This window comes from Pan paniscus, chromosome 18 (assembly GCF_029289425.2).
Source record: "Pan paniscus chromosome 18, NHGRI_mPanPan1-v2.0_pri, whole genome shotgun sequence".
Classification (NCBI taxonomy): Eukaryota; Metazoa; Chordata; class Mammalia; order Primates; family Hominidae; genus Pan; species Pan paniscus.
Window position 1 is genome coordinate 34058530 of NC_073267.2, and position 23985 is coordinate 34082514.

At 47.2% G+C, this 23985-nt stretch overlaps 1 pseudogene across 1 annotated transcript in view; it reads right to left on the reverse strand.

The window, feature by feature from the left end:
* Positions 1-22100, reverse strand: part of LOC129394180 (histone-lysine N-methyltransferase SETMAR-like) — a 28894-nt pseudogene extending 6794 nt beyond the window's left edge. Inside the window, exon 1 of the transcript XR_008954902.2 lies at positions 21969-22100. The product of XR_008954902.2 is annotated as a histone-lysine N-methyltransferase SETMAR-like (transcript). The remainder of the gene's footprint in view (positions 1-21968) is intronic.
* Positions 22101-23985: the final 1885 nt, after the last annotated feature.

Genomic DNA, 23985 nt, shown 5'->3' on the forward strand with positions numbered 1-23985 from the left:
ACACACAATCAGCCTAGGCCTACACTAGTCAAGATCATCGAGATCACTGTCTTCCACTTCCACATCGTGCCCCACTGGAAGGTCTTCAGAAGCAATAACACGCATGGAGCTTTCATCTCCTATGATAACACATTCTTCTGGAATCCCTCCTGTAGGACCTGCCTGAGGCTCTTCTTGAGGGACTATCACTCTTTCAAAAAATGTCCATGGAGGTTTGCTTGGCTTCTTTCTTTCTTTTATTTTAATCATACATTTGCTTGTAAACAGATAATGCACCATGAACATATCTCTCTATTAATGAAAACCGTTCAGTATGAGGGTCCGTGTTTTCAGCGTTTTAAGGAGTTTGTTGAGGTCTGCAGCAGCTTCTGCTAAACCCTTCACTGTGAATTTTCTTCTGGGTTTTTCTTCTCCTGCAGTTTCTTTTTTCTCTTGCCTCTTCTTCAGCTATGTATTCCTGTTCCAGTTCCAACAGCTCCTTATTAGTCAATTCCTCAAGAATTACCTCTAGGCGCTCTACCATGTCATCCTCATCCACACCCAGGTTAAAATTATTTGCCACCTCAACCACAGCTTTATTGATTTTTGAAACCTCCTCATCCTTGACAAATACTTTTAAGTCATGGACCAACCTTTTGAGTGTCTTCCTCCAGATGGCATTCATACCGCATGGTGACATCACCCCAAGTCTAAGCAGGGTTCTTGATGAAGTCACAGATGTGTTGCAATCCTTCCAGAATTGTGTCAGTGGCTTCTCAGTGTCTTCCTCAGCTGCAGCAATCACCTGGGCAAAGGTCTCCTCAGGTAATAGGCCTTAAAAGCTGCTATACCTCCATGATCCATTGGTTGAAACAAAGAGGTGGTGTTTGGAGGGGAAACACCACTTAGATATTGGGATGAATATCACCAGTAAAAGGAGGATGTATGGGAGCCTTATCAACAATAAGCAAAATCTTGAAAAATATATTATTCTCCAAACAGTATTTCTGCATTTCTCTGGCAAAACAATTCAGGATTGCATCTTGGAAGAGGAGCTAGGTCATCCATGACTTCTTATTGCTCCTGTAGTACACTGGCCATGTGTGCTTACTGATGTGCTTCAAGGCCCTGTGGTTCTCACTGTGCCAGATAACAGAGGGTTTCAATTTGTAGCCTACAACATTGTCCCCCAAGGAAGACTGTTATCCTGTTCTTCAAAGCGTTGAAACCTGGCATTGACTTGGCCTCCTTATGGATGAAAGTTCTCTTAGGCATCCATTTTCAGAATAGGGAAGTTTCATCCATATTGAAGATTTTCTCTGGCAAGTAATTTTCCTGCACAATCAGCTTATCTACAGTTTCCAAAAATTCTTCAGCTGCCTTCACATCAGCACTCACAGACTCACCACTCACTTTCTTTTTTTTTTTTTTTCTGAGACACAGTCTCGCTCTGTCACCCAGGCTGGAGTGCAGTGGCATGATCTCAGCTTACTGCAACCTCCGTCTCCCAGAGCGATTCTCCTGCCTCAACCTCCTGAGTGCCTGGGATTACAGGCACGTGCCAACATGCCTGGCTAATGTATTTTTAGTAGAGACAGGGTTTCGCCATGTTGGTTAGGCTGGTCATGAATTCCTGACCTCAAGTGATCCGCCTGCCTTGGCCTTCCAAAGTGCTGGGATTACAGGCGTGAGCCACCATGCCCAACCTCACCACTCACTTTTACGTTATGTAATTAATAACATAATTAATCCTTTAAACCACTCAGAGCTAGCAATAATTCAGCATAATAGTTGGGTCCAGCCGTTTCTTTCAATGTCGCACACAGACTTTTTGTTTTGGCTGAGATCATCATGGTGCTGAGAGAGCTATGCTTCTGTGTCTAGTCTTCAATCCAGGTCATCAGAAGTTTCTCCACATCTTATATAGGCCACCCTTCTCAAATAAATTTATTTATTTATTTATTTATTTTGAGATGGAGTCTCCCTCTGTTGCTCAAGCTGGAGTGCAGTGACACGATCTCGGCTCACTGCAAGCTCTACCTCCTGGGTTCAAGCGATTTGTCTGCGTTAGCCTCCTGAGTAGCTGGGATTACAGGCGTGTGCCCACCACCACACCCGGCTAATTTTTGTATTTTTCATAGAGATGGGGTTTCACCACATTGGCCAGGCTGGTCTTGAACTACTGACCTCCAATGATCCATCCACCTCAGCCTCCCAAAGTGCTGGGATTATAGGCATGAGCCACTGCACCTGGCCCTGCCCTTCTCAAATTTTTATGAGTCTCATTGCCTTCAATGAAGCAGATCCTTTAATAGCTTCTGTCACTTTGTTCTTGTTCTTTAAGATCATTGCTACGGACGGGGCATGGTGGCTCATGTCTGTAATCCCAACAGTTTAGGAGGCTAAGGCAAGAGGATTGCTTGAGCCCAGAAGTTTGAGACCAGCCTGGGCAACATAGCGAGCCCCTGTCTCTATTTAAAAAGAAAAGAAAGGGCTGGGCGTGGTGGCTCATGCCTGTAATCCCAGCACTTTGGGAGGCTGAGGCAGGTGGATCACCTGAGGTCGGGAGTTCAAGACTAGCCTGACCAACATGGAAAAACCCCGTCTCTACTAAAAATACAAAACTAGCCGGGCGTGGTGGTACAGGCGCCTGTAATCCCAGCTACTCAGGAGTCTGATGCAGGAAAATCGCTTGAACCCAGGAGGTGGAGGTTGCACTGAGCCAAGATTGCACCATTGCACTCCAGCCTGGGCGACAAAGCAAGACTCCATCTAAAAAAAAAAAAAAAAAAGAAGAAGAAAGTTATAAATAAAACTTTCTATTTTTTTGCATGTCTCATCATTTTTGGTTGAAAGTGACATTTTAAAAACCAAAGTCGGGTGCAGTGGCTCATGCCTGTAATCCCAGCACTTTGGGAGGCTGAGGCGGGCGGATCACGAGGTCAGGAGATTGAGACCATCCTGGCTAACACAGTGAAACCCCGTCTCTACTAAAAATACAAAAAATGAGCTGAGCATGGTGGCGGGCGCCTGTAGTCCCAGCTACTCAGGAGGCTGAGGCAGGAGAATCACTTGAACCCAGGAGGCAGAAGTTGCAGTGAGTCAAGATCACACCACTCTACTCCAGTCTGGGCGACACAGTGAGACTCCGTCTAAAAAAAAAAAAAAAAAAAAAGTGTGGCAGCTCTGAAAATTAGACTCCCCCCCTCCCTAGGCTTTGTTATTGTCACTGTACGTTGTTGCTGCTATTTGTTATGTGAATCCCTAGACTAATTCAGTCGCATCTGTATTCTATGTTGTGCAGCCACTGAAGTCTGCTCTGTTAGAGCAGTTAGCCCAGTTAGCTTAGTTGTCAGCTAATGATTGGACAGAGATTTTCTTAAATGCCTTTCACAAATGACTCTCCCAGCTTTTCCGAGGGGCTCTATGTGTGTGTCTCAGTGTTCCAAAGACAGTTTACAGCACTGCTCTAACCTTCCCTTGCTGCCGGCCGGCACAGAGCCACAAGGTCAGCTAGAGGTGAGAGCGTAGGGTCTTCTCAGGTCTTTTCTCTGTATGTTCACAGCCCTAGACATGCTGGTGACCTAGGAATTCCTAAGAATAAGTCAGAGCTTTGCTCTCTATTGGATATGGCATGGTTTTCTTTCCTTTTAAGTTTTTTTTGTCAGCTTCTTATATCTCCAACTGGTATTACCACCCCAGGCACTTGTGATGTTAAACAGTTGTCACTGCCTGTTTTTGTTTGTTTTCAACAAATGCCCTAGGGACATGGCTGTTAGTAAAGGAAAAGTCCTGAGTCAGGTCAAATAAAGATAAACCCTGAGGGCTGGGCACGGTGGCTTATGCCTGTAATCCCAGCACTTTGGGAGGCCGAGGCGGGCGGATCACATGAGGTCAGGAGTTCAAGACCAGCCTGGCCAACATGGTGAAAGCCCATCTGTATTAAAAATACAAAATTAGCTAGGCACGGTGGTGCATGCCTGTAGTCCCAGCTACCCGGGAGGCTGAGGCAGGAGAATCACTAGAACCCAGGAGGCAGAGGCTGCAGTGAGCCAAGATTGTGCCACTGTACTCCAGCCTGGGTGACAGAGCGAGACTCCATCTCAAAAAAAAAAAAAAAAAAAAAAAAAAAGATAAACCCTGAGAATAGAGCTTTTCAAGGAGTCAGCGGATAGGTCAAATAATGACACTTCTCTGGAAACGGAGCTTTTGTTGAGGTTCAAACCTGTTCTGCCCCTCTAATGGCTGCTAGGCTATTGGTTCTCACAGGTCTCTTAGTTGTGAGGCTCTTAGTTACCAAGATTGCTGTGGACCAATGGAGAGAAGAATGGGAGCAGAGCAAGTTAAAACACCACAAAGCTCACTCTCCTTACTAGGATTCAGCTGTTTTTTCTTGAAAAACCATGCCTTGGAGGCCGGGCGTGGTGGCTCATGCCTGTAATCCCAGCACTTTGGGAGGCCAAGGCGGGTGGATCACCTGAGGTCAGGAGTTAGAAACCAGCCTGGCCGACATGATGAAACCCCATCTCTACTAATAATACAAAAATTAGCTGGGTGTGGTTGTGCACGCCTGTAATCCCAGCTACTCGGGAGGCTGAGGCAGGAGAATCACTTGGACCTAAGAGGTGGAGGTTGCAGTGAGCCGAGATTGTGCCATTGCATTCCAGCCTGAGTGACAAGAGCGAAACTCCAACTCCAAAAAAAAAGAAAGAAAGAAAGAAAGAAAAACCATGCCTTGGATTGTAATAGCTAGCCTTTGGTTAATTTATAGAGTTCTGAAAAAGCTGATTTGGGCAATTTTTGCCAGTGTTCTCATTGCTTTTATGGGGGAATGGATTTTTGGAAGTCTTTAGTCTGCCATTGCAGAGTATTTCTCTCCTGCTTCCTTTATACACTAGGAGAAACCCTAGGTCTGGTAGCCAAGATCCTGACTCCATTGCCACAGTGAAGAGTCCCAGCCTCTCATTCCTTTCCAGACCTAAGTCATTAGCGGACCCAGAGCTCCTTGATTGAAGGAGATAACCAGTCCCCTGGAGGAAGGTCCTTGCAGCATAAATCTTCCTTCAAGCCTTTCCGAAGTGACCTATGGCCACTCACCAGGGTGTCTGTGCCTTGGGGAGAGGGAATATCCAGGCTCCTTAGGGATTACTAGACATGGGCTCTAAGTTTATGCTTATTCCTAGGGACCCAAAATGCCAGTGTGCTCCACCAGTCAAAATAAGGGCTTAAGGGGGTCAGGGGACAGATGGAATCTTAATTCCAGGCCTCCTCAGTGGGCCCCAGTGGTTCACAGACCCATCCTGTGGTTACTTCCTCAATGCCAGGAAAAACCTAGAATAGACATATTTGGTAGTTGGCACAGTCATTAATGAGACACTCGGAGATACTGGAAGAAATCCTATCACATGTCAGAAATTCAAGAGAAGGAGCCCTGCAATTACATGTGAAACTGAAGGGCTGATCCAGAAGACCAACACCCAAACAACAGGAGTCCCAAAAGAAGAGAACGGGAACAGTGGAGTGGGAAATTTGAGTCTGAAGAGTAAAATGACTCGCATGAATAAAGATAAGCATCTAGACATAGCCTGATAAAATCCCTCAGTCCCAGAAATAGAAAAAACACCCTATAAGCTTCCAGACAAAAAGATTAGGTTACTTATAAGGGAACGAGAATCCTCTAAGGGTGCCCATCTACAATACTACAAGCCAGGAGATAGTAGAATACAGATTGCTAAGAGAAAAGGAATGTGACCAAAGAATCAAAACCAACCAGTGTAATTGCCTAACCAAGGCAAAAGAAAGACATTTTCTGGCTTACAAGATTCAGTGCATATATCACCTACATGCCCTCTGAGGGATTTCCTTAAGAGAATTCTTTCAGTAGTGGTTACAAATTCATGATACTGACAGATGAAGAGGTAAGGTAGCAGAGTTAGCAATGAATTATGCAATACAGAGAAAGAGTTCAGCTTAGACGGTGGAGGATAGACTGGGAATTTGTGCATCAAGTGTTTAGAGACTGTTTTGCAGAAGTGAGTAATGAAAATCCTAATAACAGTCCCACCATGGTGGTTTACACCTGAAATCCCAGCACTTTGGGATGCTGAGCTAGGAGGATCATTTGAGGCCAGCAGTTCAAGACCAGCCTGGGCAACATAGCAAGACCCTGTCTCTGTCAGGCCTCTGAGCCCAAGCTAAGCCATCACATCCCCTGTGACCTGCGTGTATACATCCAGATGGCCTGAAGCAACTGAAGATCCACAAAAGAAGTGAAAATAGCCTTAACTGATGACATTCCATCATTGTGATTTGTTCCTGCCCCACCCTAACTGATACGATATATTCTCCCCCCTCCCCGCCTTTAAGAAGGTATTTTGTAATATTCTCCCCTGCCCTTAAGAAGGTACTTTGTAATATTCTCCCTGCCCTTGAGAATGTACTTTGTACACCTATCCCAAACCCATAAGAACTAATGATAATCCCACCACCCTTTGCTGATTCTGTTTTCGGACTCTGCCAACCTGCACCCAGGTGAAATAAACAGCCTTGTTGCTCACACAAAGCCTGTTTGGTGGTCTCTTCACACAAATGCGCATGACATTTGGTGCTGAAACCTGGGACAGGAGGTCTCCTTCGGGAGACCAGTCCCCTGTCCTTGCCCTCACTCCATGAGGAGATCTACCTACGACCTTGGGTCCTCAGACCAACCAGCCCAAGGAACATCTCACCAATTTTAAATTGGGTAAGCGGTCTTTTCACTCTCTTCTCCAGCCTCTCTTGCTACCCTTCAATCTCCATCTCTCGCTACCCTTCAATCTCCCTGTCCTTCCAATTCCAGGTCTTTTTCCTCTCTAGTAGAGACAAAGGACACACATTTTATCCGTGGACCCAAAACTCCAGTGCCAGTCACGGACTCGGGAAGACAGTCTTCCCTTGGTGTTTAATCATTGCGGGGACACCTGCCTGATTATTCACCCCACATTTCATTGGTGTCTGATCACCGCGGGGATGTCTGCCTTGGTCATTCACCCACATTCCCTTGGTGGCAACTCAACTGTGGGGACGCCTGCTTTGGCTGCTCACCCACATTGCAGCCCAGGGCTGCTCACCACTCCATGTCTCTACCTTTCTCTTTAAACTTACCTCCTTCGCTATGGGCAAGCTTCCGCCCTCCATTCCCCTTTCTTCTCCTTTAGCCTGTGTTCTCAAAAACTTAAAACCTCTTCAACTCACACCTGACCTAAAACCTAAACACCTTATTTTCTTCTGCAATACAGCTTGACCCCAATACAAACTCGACAATGGTTCCAAATAGCCAGAAAATGTCACTTTCAACTTCTCCATCCTACAAGATCTAGATAATGCTTGTTGTAAAATGGGCAAATGGTCTGAGGTGGCTGACATCTACGCATTCTTTTACACATCAGTCCCTCCCTAGTCTCTGCTCCCAATGTGACTCATCCCAAATCTTTCCTCTTTCTCTCCTGTCTGTTCCTTCAGTCTCCACCCCAAGCTCTGAGTCCTCTGAATCCTCCTTTTCTATGAACCTATCTGACCTCTCCCCTCCTTCCCAGGCTGCTCCTTGTCAGGCCAAGCCAAGTCCCAATTCTCCCTCAGCCTCCGCTCCCTGACCCTATAATCCTTCTATCACCTCCCGTCCTCACACCCGGTCCGGCTTACAGTTTTTTTCCGCGACTAGCCCTCCCCCATCTGCCCAACAATTTCCTCTTAGAGAGGTGACTGGAGCTGAAGGTAGAGTCAAGGTTAATGCTCCTTCTTCTTTTTCTGACCTCTCCCAAATCAGTTAGCGTTTAGGCTCTTTTTCATTAAATATAAAAACCCAGCCCAGTCCATGGCCCGTTTGGCAATAACCCTTAGACGCTCTACTGCCCTTTACTCGACATTAGAAAAAGCTCCAAAAATTAGATTCTGGCCATCAAACCCTACAACAGGACTTAATTAACCTTGCCTTCTAGGTGTACAATAATAGAGTAGAGGCAGCCAAGTAGCAACATATTTCTGAGTTGCAACTCCTTGCCTCCACTGTGAGAGAAACCCCAGCCATATCTCCAGCACACAAGAACTTCCAAACGCCTGAACCGCTGCAGCCAGGCATTCCTCCAGGACCTCCTCCCCCAGGATCTTGCTTCAAGTGCCAGAAATCTGGCCACTGGGCCAAGGAATGCCCACAGCCCGGGATTCCTCCTAAGCCGTGTCCCATCTGTGTGGGATCCTACTGGAAACTGGACTGTCCAACTCGCCCAGCAGCCACTGCCAGAGACCCTGCAACTCTGGCCCAAGGCTCTCTGACTGACTCCTTCCCAGATCTTCCCGGCTTAGTGGCTGAAGACTGATGCTGCCTGATTGCCTCGGAAGCCTCCTGGACCATCACAGACGCTTTGGGTAACTCTTACAGTGGAGGGTAACTCCGTCCCCTTCTTAATCAATATGGAGGCTACCCACTCCACATTACCTTCTTTTCAAGGGACTGTTTCTGTAACTGTTGTGGGTATTCACGGCCAGGCTTCTAAACCTCTTAAAACTCCCCAATTCTGGTGCCAACTTGGACAACATGCTTTTTTTTTTTTGAGACGGAGTTTCGCTCTGTCACCCAGGCTGGAGTGCAGTGGCGTGATCTCAGGTCAATGCAAGCTCCGCCTCCTGGGTTCACGCCATTCTCCTGCCTCAGCCTCCCAAGTAGCTGGGACTACAGGCACTGGCTAATTTTTTGTATTTTTAGTAGCGACAGGGTTTAACTGTGGTCTCAATCTCCTAACCTCATGATCCGCCGCCTCGGCCTCCCAAAGTGCTGGGATTACAGGTGTGAGCCACCGCGCCCGGCCTGGACAACATTCTTTTATGCACTCCTTTTTAGTTATCCCCACCTGCCCAGCTCCCTTATTAGGTCGAGACATTTTAACCAAATTATTTGCTTCCCTGACTATTTCTGGGCTACAGCCACACCTCAATACCTCCCTCCACAACCCATTATTCTGTTATGGATCTCAAACATGCTTCCTTTACTATTCCTTTGCACCCTTCATCCCAGCCTCTCTTCGCTTTCACTTGGATTGACCCTGACACTCATCAGTCTCAGCAACTTACCTGGGCTGTATTGCCGCAAGGCTGCAGGGACGGCCCTCATTACTTCAGTCAAGCCCTTTCTCATTATTTACTTTTTTTCTGTCCATCTGCTTCTCACCTTATTCAATATTGTAACAACCTTCTACTTTGTAGTTCCCCCTACAAATCCTCCCAACAGGACACCCTCCTGCTCCTCCAACATCTATTCTCAAAGGGATACCTCGTATCCCCCTCCAAAGCCCAAATTTCTTCCTCATTCATTATCTATCTTGGCATAATTCTTCATAAAAACACACGTGCTCTCCCAGTTGATCGTGTCTGGATAATCTCCCAAACCCCAAACCCTTCTACAAAGCAACAACTCCTTTCCTTCCTAGGCATGGTTAGGTACTTTCACCTTTGGATACCTGGTTTTGCCATCCTAACTAAATCATTATATAAACTCACAAAAGGAAACCTAGCTGACCCCATAAATCCTAAATCCTTTCCCCACTCCTCTTTCCACTCCTTAAAAACAGCCCTAAAAGCTGCTCCCACACTAGCTCTCCCTAATTCATCCCAACCCTTTTTGATTACACACAGCTGAAGTGCAGGGCTATGCAGCTGGAATTTTTATACAAGAGCTGGGACCATGTCCTGTAGCCTATCCAAACAACTTGACCTTACTGTTTTAGGCTGGCCCCCCCCACATTATTCCTGATAACACACCTGACCCCCAAGACTGTATCTCTCTGATCCACCTGGCATTCACTCCATTTCCCCATATTTCCTTCTTTCCTGTTCCTCACCCTGATCACATTTGGTTTATTGACGGCAGTTCCATCAGGCCTAATCGCCACTCACCAGCAAAGGTAGGCTATGCTACAGTATCTTCCACATTTATCATTGAGGCCACTGCTCTGCCCCTCTTCACTACTTCTCAGCAAGCTGAACTCATTGCCTTAACTCAGGCCCTCACTCTTGCAAGGGGACTATGCATCAACATTTATACTGACTCTAAATATGCCTTCCATATCCTGCACCACCATGCTGTTATATGGGCTGAAAGAGGTTTCCTCACTACACAAGGGTCCTCCATCATTAATGTGTCTTTAATAAAAACTCTTCTCAAGGCCCTTTTACTTCCAAAGGAAGCTGGAGTCAATCACTGCAAGGGCCATCAAAAGGTGTCAGATCCCATTGCTCAGGGCAACGCTTACGCTGATAAGGTAGCTAAAGAAGCAGCTAGCGTTCCAACTTCTGTCCCTCACGGCTAGTTTTTCTCCTTCTCATCGGTCACGCCCACCTACTCTCCCACTGAAACTTTCACCTATCAATCTCTTCCCACACAAGGTAAACGGTTCTTGGACCAAGGAAAATATCTCCTTCCAGCCTCACAGGCCTATTCTATTCTGTCATCATTTCATAACCTCTTCCATGTAGGTTACAAGCCACTAGCCCGCCTCTTAAAACCTCTCATTTCCTTTCCATCGTGAAAATCTATCCCCAATCCGCCACTCTTGACTCCCTCTTGGAGTGGATAGATGATCCTTGCTGACAGGGCACACTCCAATTCTTTCACCCTGATGAAGTCCTATTCTTTACTTTTATACTCACTCTTATTCTCGTTCCCATTCTTACGCCACCCTCTACCTCTCCCCAGCTATCTCCATCACACTATCAATCTCACTGACTCTCTCCTAGCCGTTTCTAATCCTTCTTTAACAAATAATTGCTGGTTTTGCATTTCTCTTTCCTCCAAAATCACCGAGGCCCTGATTTACTCACTGCTGAAAAAGGAGGACTCTGTATATTTTTAAATGAAGAGTGTTGTTTTTTCCTAAATCAATCTGGCCTGGTATATGACAACATAAAAAAACTCAAGGATAGAGCCCAAAAACTCGCCAACCAAGCAAATAATTATGCTGAACCCCCTTGGACACTCTCTAATTGGATGTCCTGAGTACTCCCAATTCTTAGTCCTTTAATACCTATTTTTCTCCTTCTTTTATTCAGATCTTGTGTCTTCTGTTTAGTTTCTCAATTAATACAAAACTGCATCCAGGCCATCACCAATAATTCTATATGACAAATGCTCCTTCTAACAACCCCACAATATCACCCCTTACCCCAAAATCTTTCTTCAGTTTAATCTCTCCCACTGTAGGTTCCCACGCTGCCCCTAATCCTGCTCGAAGCAGCCCTGAGAAACATCACCCATTATCTCTCCATACCACCCCCAAAAATTTTCGCCGCCCCAACACTTCACCACTATTTTGTTTTGTTTTTCTTATTAATATAAGACAGGAATGTCAGACCTCTGAGCCCAAGCTAAGCCATCATATCCCCTGTGACCTGCACGTATACATCCAGATGGCCTGAAGCAACTGAAGATCCACAAAAGAAGTGAAAATAGCCTTAACTGATGACATTCCACCATTGTGATTTGTTCCTGCCCCACCCTAACTGATGCGATATATTCTCCCCCCCACCCCCCCCACCCTTAAGAAGGTACTTTGTAATATTCTCCCCTGCCCTTAAGAAGGTACTTTGTCTGTAATCCCAGCACTTTGGGAGGCCGAGGTTGGCGGATCACAAGGTCAGGAGATCGAGATCATCCTGGCTAACACGGTGAAACCCCATCTCTACTAAAAATACAAAAAATTAGCCAGGCGTGGTGGCAGGCAACTGTAGTCCCAGCTACTTGGGAGGCTGAGGCAGGAGAATCACTTGAACCTGGGAGGTGGAGCTTGCAGTGAGCCGAGATCACGCCACTGCACTCTATCCAGCCTGGGCAATGGAGCAAGACCTCCAACTCAAAAAAAAAAAAAAAAAAGTACTTTGTAATACTCTCCCCACCCTTGAGAATGTACTTTGTATGCCTATTCCAAACCCATAAGAACTAATGATAATCCTACCACCCTTTGTTGACTCCTCTTTCGGACTCAGCCCACCTGCACCCAGGTGAAATAAACAGCCTTGTTGCTCACACAAAGGCTGTTTGCTGTTTGGTGGTATCTTCACCCGGAAGCGTGTGACAGTCTCTACCAAAAAAAAAAAATTTTTTGAAAATTAGCCTGGCCTAGTGGTGTGCCTTTGTATTCCACTTGGGTGGCTGAGGCAGAAGGATCCCTTGAGCTCCGGAGTTTGAGGTTGCAGTGAACTATGATTATGCCACTGCAGTCCAGCCCAGGTGACAGAATGAGATCTTGTATCTTTAAAAAATAAATGAATAAAAATAAAATAAAACACCAATTCAAGGTACTGGCAGTAGACTCTAGGTGGCAGGAATAGTGTTACTCTCATTTTTCCTCATCTGTATTTCCTGACATTTTACCGTGCACATACATATGGCTTTTTTTTTCTTTTTTTTTTTTTTGAGATGGAGTCTTGTTCTGTCACCCAGGCTGGAGTGCAGTGGCGTGATCTTGGCTCACTGCAACCTCCACCTCCCAGGTTCAAGCGATTCTCCTGCCTCAGCCTCCCTAGTAGCTGGGATTACAGGCGCCCGCCACAGTGCCCTAATTTTTTTTTTTTGTATTTTTAGTAGACACAGCGTTTCACTATGTTGGCTAAGCTTGTCTCGAACTCCTGACGTCAGGAGATCCATCCGCCTCAGCCTCCCAAAGTGGTGGTATTACAGGCGTGAGCCACCGCGCCCGGCCATATGGGTTTTATAACAACTACAAATCCTCATAATAGACGAGAACAAAAAATTGTAAACTATCTCAGTAATAAAACTCAAGGACTGGGGAGAGTGGGAGAGTTAGAAGCATGCTAAAGGCAGCGTCTTTCAGGGAGTGATGGAGGAGTTGGCAAGCATAATATTTTGATGGAGGAGGATTATTTACCACGTATCCATAGAGCAATTTAAGGATATGATTGTTAGGAAAGAAGATAAACACTAGCAGGTTAGCAAAGGGAAGGCTGGGTGCGGTGGTTCACGCCTGTAATTGCAGCACTTTGGTAGACTGAGGTGGGTGGATCACTTGAGGTCAGGAGTTTGAGACCAGCCTGGCGAACATGGTGAAACACTGTCTCTACTAAAAATACAAAAATTAGCCAGGCGTGGTGGCACGCACCTGTAGTCCCAGCTACTCAGGGGGCTGAGGCATGAGAATCGCCTGAACCTGGGTGGCAGAGGTTGCAGTGAGCCAAGATCGGGCCACTGCACTCCAGCCTGGCCAAAATAGCGAGACTCTGTCTGGAAAAAAAAAAAAAAGGTGGGGGGGTGGGAATTAACAGGAACTTGATGAAACCCACCAAAGTTAAAGAAAAAAAAAAGGCACAGAGGAAAACATTAATGAAATGTAAATAGTAAATGTAAAATAAGGCAGAAAGAAAGTATATTGCTTATTGAAATAAATATGAACAGGCTGAATTAACCTATTATAAGTCAGAGGTTGGTTGGGCGTGCCGTCTCATGCCTGTAATGCCAGCACTTTGGGAAGCTGAGGTGGGAGGATTATATAAGGCCAAGAGTTCATGACCAGTCTGGGCAACATAGTGAGATATCTTCTCTACAAAAAGTTTAAAAATCAGCTGAGCATGGTGGTGCACACCTGTAGTCCCAACTATCCAGAAAGCTGAGGCTGGAGGATCACTTGAGCCCAGGAGTTTGAGGCTACAGTGAGCTATAATTGTGCTACTGCACTCCATCCTGGATGACAGGGAGATACCCTGTCTCAAAAACAAACAAAAGTCAGAGCTTGTCAAACCAAATGACTTTTAAAATCTAGCCATATGCAATGTACAGGAAATGCACATAAAACAAAGTGACAAAAATGTTGAAAATTAATAGATGGACAAAAAAATTCCAGGCCAAAAAAAAAATGATTGGGGGAGGGTGGGTATCATTGAGATTCTGACCATGTTTATTTCTTGGTTTGGGTGGTGGTTATAAGGATATTTTGTTTTGTAATACTATCTTAGACTATTTTTCTATGAATATTTATGTATATGGATGTTTCATAAGTGGTAGGCAGAATAATGGCCATTATTCTGATGTCCTAAAATTCCCACACCCTAACCCCTGGAACACGTGAATGTCTTACTTTACATGGTGAAGGGATTTTGCAGGTGTGATTAAGGACCTTGAGATGGGGGTTGTCTTGGATTATCCAGGGGGGCACAATGTAATCATGTTGGTCTTTAAAATCAGAGACTCGGCCATCCCAGCACTTTGGAAGGCCGAGGCAGGCGGATCACCTGAGGTCAGGAGTTCGAGACCAGCCTGGCCAACATGGTGAAACCCCATCTCTATTAAATATACACAAATTAGTCAGGCATGGTGGCGCATGCCTGTAATCCCAGCTACTCAGGAGGCTGAGACAGGAGAATCGCTTGAACCCGGGAGGCGGAGGTTACAGTGAGCCAAGATCGCGCCACTGCACTCCGGCCTGGGCAACAGAGCAAGACTCCATCTCAAAAAGAAAAAAATAAAATAAAATCAGAGACTTATTTCTGATTTTGATCAGAGGAGATGTGATTGTGGAAGAATGGTCAGAAATGCAGTGTGACTGACTCTGAAGATGGAGGGAGGGGCCTCTGGAAGCTGGAAGAGAGAGTGAAACAGACTGTCCCCTAGAGCCTCCAGGAGGGAACACAGCCCTGAAGACACCCTGATTTGATTTCATTTATTTATTATTTTTTGTTGTTGTTTTACAACAATCTCTTTTCCAACAGAAACACCTTGATTTTAGCCCAATGAGACTCATGTCAGACTTCAGACCTATGGAATTGTAATATGATAAATCTGTGGGTTTTTTTTTTTTTTTTTTGAGACAGAGTCTTGCTCTGTCACCCAGGCTGGAATGCAGTGGTGCGATCTCAGCTCACTGCAACCTCTGCCTCCTGGGTTCAAGCGATTCTCCTGCCTCAGCCTCCCGAGTAGCTGGGACTACAGGCGTGTACCACCCGACCCGGCTAATTTTTTTTTTTTTTTTTTTGTATTTTTAGTAGAGACAGGGTTTCACCATGTTAGCCAGGATGGTCTCCATCTCCTGACCTCCTGATCCGCCCACCTCGGCCTCCCAAAGTGCTGGGATTACAGGCGTGAGTCACCACACCCAGCCAAATCTGTGTTGTTTTAAGCTACTAAATTTGCTGTAATTTGTTACAGCTATAGAAAACAATACAATAGGCCAGGCGCGGTGGCTCACGCCTGTAATCCCAGCACTTTGGGAGGCCGAGGCGGGCAGATCACCTGAGGTCGGGAGTTCGAGACCAGCCTGACCAACATGGAGAAACCTGGTCTCTACTAAAAATACAAAATTAGCCAGGTGTGGTGGCACGCGCCTGTGATCCCAGCTACTTGGGAGGCTGAGGCAGGAGAATATCTTGATCCTGGGAGGTGGAGGTTGTGGTGAGCAGAGATTGCGCCATTGCACTCCAGCCTGGGCAACAAGAGCGAAACTCCATCTGAAACAAAACAAAAAACAACAACAACAAAAAAGAAAAAGAACAGAATGGAAAAGAAAAATAATACAACAGCAAAAAAAAAGATTTAAAAAAAATTGGCCTTACTGTTATGCCTCTGCTTTACCTCCCTTCTCAGCTTTCACATTACACTTTTAAAATGAATCTGTAATTTTTTCTTTTTTTTTGAACTCCTGACCTCAAATGATCCACCTGCCTCAGCCTCCCAAAATGTTGGGATTACAGGTGTGAGCCACCGCACCCAGCCATGAATCTAATTTTTTCATGGCCGTGGCTTTGTGAGTTGACAGTTATGGGAAAGACAAAGTAGAAAGAGTGCTGAGCTTGAAGACTGGGGCCAGAGTCGTAGTTCCAGCTTTGCTGTGTCACTCGGGGCCTATCGCTTTCCCTCTCTGAGCCTATAGCCTTCATTATTTTATTTTGTTTTTTGCGACAGGGTCTCACTCTGTCACCCAGGCTGGAGTTCAGTGGCACGATCATGGCTCACTGCAGCCTCGACCTCCCAGGTTCCAGCAATCCTCCCGCCTCAGCCTCCTGAGTAGCTGGGACTACAGGCGCCTGCCATTGTGCCCAGCTCATTTTTTTTTACTTTTTGTAGAGATGAGTTCTCACTATGTTGCTGGCCTCGAACTCCGAAGCTCTAGTGGATCTCCTGCCTCTGCCTCCCAAAATGCTGGGATTACAGGTGTGAGCCACCACGCCTGGCTCTTTCTTTTTTTTTTTTTTAAAGAGACGGGGTCTCGCTCTGTTGCCCAGGCTGAAGTGCAGTGTCACGATCAAAGCTACTGTAGCCTTGAAACTCCTGGGCTCAAGGCATCCTCCTGCCTTCGCCTGCAGTGTAGCTGGGACTACAAGTGAGGACAATCATGCCTGACTAATTTTTTTTATTTTTTGTAGAGATGGGGTCTCGCTATGGTGCCCAACCTGGTCTCCAACTCTTAGCCTCAAGCAATCCTCTCACACTGACCTCCAAAAGTGCTGGGGTTACAGGCATGAGCCATGGTGCCTGGCCTTTTTCTGTCTTTTCTGAGTTCAGCATGGACCTAGCATAGAATGGCACCTCCATGATTGTTGAATGAGTAAACAAATTATTCCTTGCCCTTAAATTAGAAGATAGAATGAGGTGATATCTAAGAAAACTCTTCTCTAAAATTCTAGAAAAATAGAGTAGGGCAGTGGCTAAAAGCCTAGAATCCATGTGTATGAATACATGCATCTATCCATCTATCTCATATATCTATATATCTCACCTGTATCTCAATCTCTTAGCCCAGGGCCTGCCACCTTAGGAAGATGCAGTAAATGGGAGCCATTGTTACCATCACATTCCTGTTCCCCAGGGAGGCTCAAGGGTTCTCATCTCCTTTTCCCCAAACTCCAAGCCCCTCAGCCCAGCTGCTGCTCTAGAAGCCTAGGCAGAAAATGGTTCCTTAGACCAGGCCTTACGACTCCTGGCCTGCCAAAGGAGTGAGACTTCTTTTTTATAAGAACACCCTTTTCATAGTGGTCTTTTAAATTTCATTCTGAAGTTCCTAAAAAAAAGGAAGCTTGCTTTCATTAGAAAAATTGGGAAAAGAGGCCAGGTGCAGAGGCTCACACCTGTAATCCCAGCACACCTGTCTTCTCGGCCAAGGTGGGAGGATCACTTGAGCCCAGGAGTTTGAGACCAGTGTGGCCAACATAGTGAGACCCCGTCTTTACAAAAAAAATAAAAAATTAGCTGGGTGGGCTGGGTGTGGTGACTCACGCCTGTAATCCCAGCTACTCAGGAAGATCAAGCAGGAGGATCGCTTGAGCCCAGGAGTTGGAGGCTGCAGTGAGCTGTACTCCAGCCTGAGTGACAGAGCAAGATCTTGTCCCCCCACCAAAAAATAAAATAAAATTAAATAAATAAATAAATAAATAAACTGGGGAAAGAGATTTTATAGATAAGAAAGTAGAGCCAGAGAGGGTAAGAGACTTGCTGGGGTACCACAGCCAAGCATCACCTCCCTCCCTTACATGACTCTCAACTCCAGAATGTCCCTAAGGAGTGGCCAGAGCAGTAGACTCAGGGATGGGCACCTGGGTTCCAATCCTTGTTGCTCCATTCACTAGCTGTGTGCCCCTGGGCAAGTCACTTCACTGTCCTAGAATTCAGTTGACTTATCTGTAATATTGGAAGAATAGCGCCTGGGAAGTAGCGAGGACCAGATAAATTGTAAATGTACCCAGCCCAGTGCTGACACATAGTAACTCGGTGGCAGTTGCAGGCCAGGGGAACAGTCGTTAACTCATCACCAGAGGGGCCAGAACTGGGCAGGGGGAAAGGTGTCCTGAGTGGGAGATCCAGGTCTTGGGGTGCTCCGACTCTGGATCTCTGGGAAGAGGAATCCCCAACTCTGCTTCCCAAGTAGCTAGAAACTGACTTAGGAGGGGGACAGTGTATAGGGAACACTGAAATGCTGCTGTAAACGATGGCTGGAGTTAGCCTCATCTGAACTCTGTGTTTGAGGGTACACACTCTGAAGTCAGATGATATGGATTCAAATCTGCCTCTATTATATACTATGGGACAAGTGACTTCACTTCTCTGTGCCTTGCTTTTCTCATCTGTCAAGTGGAAATAATAAGAGTACTTACCTCACTAAGTTATTGAAATGATTTTGTAAGATTATGCATGTAGTGCTCTGAGAATATTCACCTAGCTCAATGTTAGCTTTTTTTTTTTGAGACTGAGTCTCACTCTGTCGCCCAGGCTGGAGTGCAGTGGTACGATCTTGGCTCACTGCAACCTTCACCTCCCAGGTTCAAGTGATTCTCCTGCCTCAGCCTCCTGAGTAGCTGGGACTACAGGCAGGCACCACCACGCCTGGCTTATTTTTGCATTTTTAGTAGAGACAGGGTTTCACCATGTTGGCCAGGCTGGTCTTGAACTCCTGACCTCAGGTGATCTGCCTACCTTGGCCTCCCAAAGTGCTGGGATTAGAGGTGTGAGCCATCGCACCCGGCCACTATTTTGTTTTATAGGGTCCAGAATTACTCAGATAATTGCTTGGATTTAGGGTTGAGATTCTCACCTAAGTTGAGTGAGACCAGATGGACCCTAATCATCCTGTCTGGAGGTGCTTAGCCTCAAGTTTGGGTCAAGTTGAATTGCACAGCTGTGAGAGAGGTGGACTGAGTTAAATCGGTGTTGAACAAGAGCATGGCAGGACCTGGTTGTTTTGCTTATCTTCTATATGCTATAATTTCAAAAATTAAGGTATAAAATTAAGCTCTCTCTGGAAAAGGATATTCGTGTTATTGGAATGGGTTCTGAATTTAATGGTCTGTTAAAGCCCACAGGGAAAGAATAAGATGAGGAATAGGGTCTGAGGGAGGAGGCAGAGTTCTGATGAAGATGATGGCAAGAGGTGGGAAAGTCCTTGGCCAGGAAGGGGAGAGAGGGAGTCATGGTGAATGCCCTGCGGCTGTGCTCCAGGAAAGTGGTCAGTCCTGAGAGCAGGTGGCGGCCTGACATTCCAGAAACATGGGACCCTATATGCAGGTAATCCCAGCCAGCCTAGAGACTCTGGTGCCCACAGGTGGAATAGGGCAGAAGTCATGGAATGTAAGGGACCCCTGTGGGCTTGGAAAGTGATGCCAGTAGCAACCAAGATGAACTAGAGATCAGACTCTCCTCACCACCAGCACGCACGTTCACACACACCCTCATTCTCCAGGCAGGCAGCACTTCCTGAACTGCGGTGTGCTGTTGAGAGAGGGTGAAAGCCCCAGTGGCAAATGAGATGGGATTTCTGTTTAGAGTCATAAATTGTTTCATAGAAATATTTGAATATTTGTTAGAAGAAGTACCCAAAACAATTCAGCCAGCCTGGTGCCCGCATGTTTTGGGTAGTGGCCAGAGTCCCCTCTCAAGCCTGCTAGTCCATTCCCCACCCCCTATCCTACTTCCAGACTTGGTAAGTAGGTAGTTTTGGCAATCAGACAGACTTGGTTAAGCCTAGCTTCTGTCACTAGCTGTGTGACACTGGACAAGTAATTGTACCTGACTTCTCTGAACCTGTTTCTTCATCGGTAAAATCATGCACTTCTTTACAGGAGTTGTCAGGAAAATGCAATGAAAGAATAAGGTGAGGGTGGTTTTCAAATGATGACCTGGAGAACCGTAAATCAGACAATCCAGTGTTTGCCAAACTTCATTCACATCCCATCTTCCCAACCTCTGACAAATTTGTGGACCACCTCTACTTCTGTTTACTTAATCTTGTTCTTTAAAAATTATCAACTCACGTTTTGATGGAAATAGGTGTATTCAAAAAGGAAACTTTAACCACTGCCATAAATGAGAAATTATCATGTACCCAAGAGTGGTAAAAATAGATACAATAAAACCAAAACAATGCTGTTCAGTTCTAGCTGGCTATGATTACAGGCCAGGGCTCTGAGCTCAAGGAGTTGATTTTGTTAAAAACAACAACAAAAATGTTATCTCAGTCAAAAAAGGCCACATAAAGCCCTAATATGAAATGTCCAAAATAATCAACTCTATAGAGTAGATTTGCAGTAGTCTAGAGCTGTAGTGGGAGGAAGGCTTGGGAGTTACTGTTAATGGGTATGGTTTCTTTTAGGGGTAATGAAAATGTTCTAAAATTGACTGTGGTGATATTTGCAAAACTGTGAAGATACTAAGAATCATTGAACTGTACACTTTAAATGGGTGAGTTGTATGGTGTGTGAGTCATCTCTCTCAGTAAAGGTGTTATTTTAAAATACATATATATGGGCCGGGTGTGATGGCTCAGACCTGTAATCCCAGCATTTGGGGAGGCTGGGGCAGGCAGATCACTTTTGAGCTCAGGAGTTCCAGACCAGCCTGGGCAACAGAGCAAAACCCTGTCTCTACTAAAAATACAAAAATTACCCAGGCATGGTAGCAGCAGCCTGTAATCCCAGCTACTTGGGAGGCTGAGGCAGGAGAATCGCTTGAACCTGGGAGGCGGAGGTTGCAGTGAGCCGAGATCGAGTCCCTGCACTCCATCCTGGGCCACAGAGCGAGACTGTCTCAAAAAAAAAAAAAAAATTGTACAGATATATATACACACACACACATATAGAAAAATTATATGATTTTTCCTCCTCTCTCTATATACATATATATATAGATATATGTATACACACACACACACACACACACACACACACACACACACAGAGGAAGGTATAGGTGTCAAATCTTTTTTTTTTTTTTTGAGACAGATTCTCGCTCTGTGGCCCAGGCTAGAGTGCAGTGGTGCCATCTTGGCTCACTGCAACCTCTGCCTCCCGGGTTCAAGGGATTCTCCTGCCTCAGCCTCCCGAGTAGCTGGGATTACAGGTGTGTGGCACCACATCCGTCTAATTTTTGTATTTTTAGTAGAGACAGGGTTTCACCATGTTGGCCAGACTGGTCTTGAACTCCTGACCTCAAGTGATCTGCCCGACGCGGCCTCTTAAAGTGCTAGGATTACAGGCGTGAGCCACTGAGCCCAGCCTAAATTCAATTATTAAACTCCTTGAGTTAATTAAAGGGTAGCCGGGCGCGGTGGCTCATGCCTGTAATCCCAGCACTTTCAGAGGCCGAGGCAGGAGGATCGCTTGAGCCCAGGAGTTCCAGACCAGCCTGGACAACATAGCGAGATCCTGACTCTACAAAAAACAGAAAAATTAGCCGGGCGTGGTGGCGCGTGTCTGTAGTCCCAGACACTCCTGAGGTTGAGGTGGGAGGATCACCTGAGCCCTCGGGAGGTCGAAGCTGCAGTGAGCGGAGAACGCACCGCTGCACTCCAGCCTGGGGACATTGAGGCGGTCTCAAAACAAAACAAAAACAAAGGGGGAGGGCGGGGGGAAGACTTAAAGACCCCTGAGCCAGGGCCATTATTATTTAACTTGGTCGGGTCTCTGAACCATTCGGAGGAAGCTTGGGTTTCTATCCTTCCCGACTGAGCCACAGACCTGAGTCTTGACTCCGGATAAATCACCCCAGACTGTTTTTCTGTCTGTGACACGGGAACGGCAGCTTCTGCCTCGCGAGGTGCAGAGAGAATGAGAAGGGCCGTGTGTGGCGCGCCTGACACGGTCAGCTCGCGGGTGGAGGCCCGGAGCAGAACGCCCTCGGGCGCCCGCCCTTGCAGCCGCACTGGAGACCGGGAATGGCTCCGGCCACGCCTCTGCCGACTGCGGCAACGCGAGGGACAGCTGGTCTCCGGGGTTGCAGCGTAACGCCCTCCTTCCCGGCCTCAGCTTTCCTGACGGCATAACGGGCATACAGTGGGTTCCATGGCGCAAGGGAGCTGAAGAAGCCGCCCGCCCCCAGCTCGCCCGGGATCCTCACGCCCCTATAAGGCCCCGAGGGGCCACGATGCTGCCCACAGCCCAGATCGCGAGTGCGGACCCTGCGGGAGGGTCTGGCCTAGATGCGAGTTTCCCGCCGCAGACCAGGCGAGGCCGCGCGACATATCCCCTACCCGCTTACTGCAGGCCGCAGACGGAGACAGTGCAGCCCTGCGCACTGCTGAGGTTGCCCGAGGTCTCGGCCTCGGCGGGTCGGGAACACGCGGCGCGCGCCTGCGCCCCAACCGGAAGTCCGCCACCGGCCGCTCTAGCACGCGCAGGGCTGCGTCGGTGGCCTTAACCCTTCCCAAGGCTGCGCCGCCCGCCTTTGTCTCCGCGGAGCGTCACAAAGGTTGGAAGGGTCGCGGGGCCTCTGGGTGCCGAGCTGCAGATGCCTCCACTGCGAGCACAGCCCTGAGACAGGGCCCAGGCGCCCAGCGGGGCTGGTTTCACTCGGTCCAGCCGCACCTACCCGTGCCCTCACCAGATCTTAAGATACAGACATTAAAACCCCCACCGGGCCGCGGCACAGGACAGCAGTTTTACTTTCTGTTTTTGGCATTGCATTGCCTCCATTTCCTAGAGTGCACGTAATAAATACCGCTGGTGATTCCAAAATATAAAGGTTGAAAATATTTACTTTACAAAAATTCGGTTCCCATACTGCTTTTAAGGCCATCCTCTGCACTTGGTTCCCGCTGCTCCTGATGTGGTTGAAAGATGGATGACCCCAAAGACGAGGAAAAGATTATTGGCTCCATTTTTTAGATGCGGCAGCCAGCTAAGGTCTAGACAGGGGAAGGGACTTGCCCCAAATCACAGTTAGAGCAAATCAGTCTGAATCAGGAATAACTCCATTCCTATCCCGCATCCTGCCCTTTCACTACGCCACAGCTGCCTGGCTGCCTGGAGGAACAAAGGAGGGCCGGGCAAGAACGCCATTACCAACTGCAAATCCACAGGCAAATGCAAGAGGACGGAAAGTAAGTTCTTGGGCTCTGCCCTTGTGCTGTACCCGGAGGGGTTCTGGGGTCACCAGCCAGGTGCATCCCTGCCTTCACAGCCATGCACAGCGACACCCAGTTAACTAATGGGGGGGATTATGCCACTTGCTGGGTATGCCTGTGCCACCAGTGCACTCACTCTGTGCCTGGGGAAATAACCACAGGATGAATCTGGGGATCCCCTGGGCCCACTGTGAAATGGACCTGAGCTAAAACTCCATTGATCACAGGACCTCAGGGATCTTTTGGGTCTCGAGAACAGAATTGGATGCTACAGGAGAAATGTAACCAGAAAAGGATTAGGATTTTGCCAGTAGAGAAAGGGAGATGTGCTTGCTTTCATTCATTTATCATTAATGAGCACCTACTGTATGCCAGGCACCACACTAGGCCCTAGGAAGACAGAGATTATGAGACAGATGTGGCCTTATTCTAGCAGGGGAAGTGAGATGAAGGAGGTGAGAAAGAGGAAGTATAGTGACTAACCAGGGACCTGACCTAGTTTGAAGGTCAGGGAACCTTGGAGGAGGTGAAATCAAACCCAAAGCCTGAGATAAGAGAGAGAAGGGGAGGGTGGAGGGAAGGAAAGGGCTTCACAGACAGAGGGAACGGGAGTGCTAACAGCCTGGCCAGCTTCCTTGTGGTAGAAGTTCTATGCATGAGTTGGAAGAAAGCTTGGGGAAAGGGGCAGGAGAGGTGGGCAGGGGCCAAATCCAGCAGGGGCTTTTCTACCATAAGGAACTTGGTGGGAGAACTCCATGGGCAAAAACAGGTGTGGAAGGGACCAAGAAGCCCATGTGGCTGGAGGGCAGGACATGAGATGAAGATGACTAGAGCAGGGAGTGAGGAGGTGGAGAAGGTGAGCAGAGGCCAAGGCTGGGAGGCCTGAAATGCCTGGCCGCAAAACTCAGCCATTAGCCTGGAGGCCATGCAAGTGAACAGCAAGGAGGAGAGTGGAACACCAGGGAGCGCGGTAGGGATTGCGGGGACTGAAGGGAAGAGACTCCGCCCCCAGGGCAGTCAGTGTTCTGCACCCCCTACCCCCCTACCCCACCAACCTCCGCCCCATGACCACTCCAGGAGGCAAACTCAGTATCTCAGAATATCTGCTTTCAAGGGTAGCTGGAGTCCAGATTTCTTTTTTTAT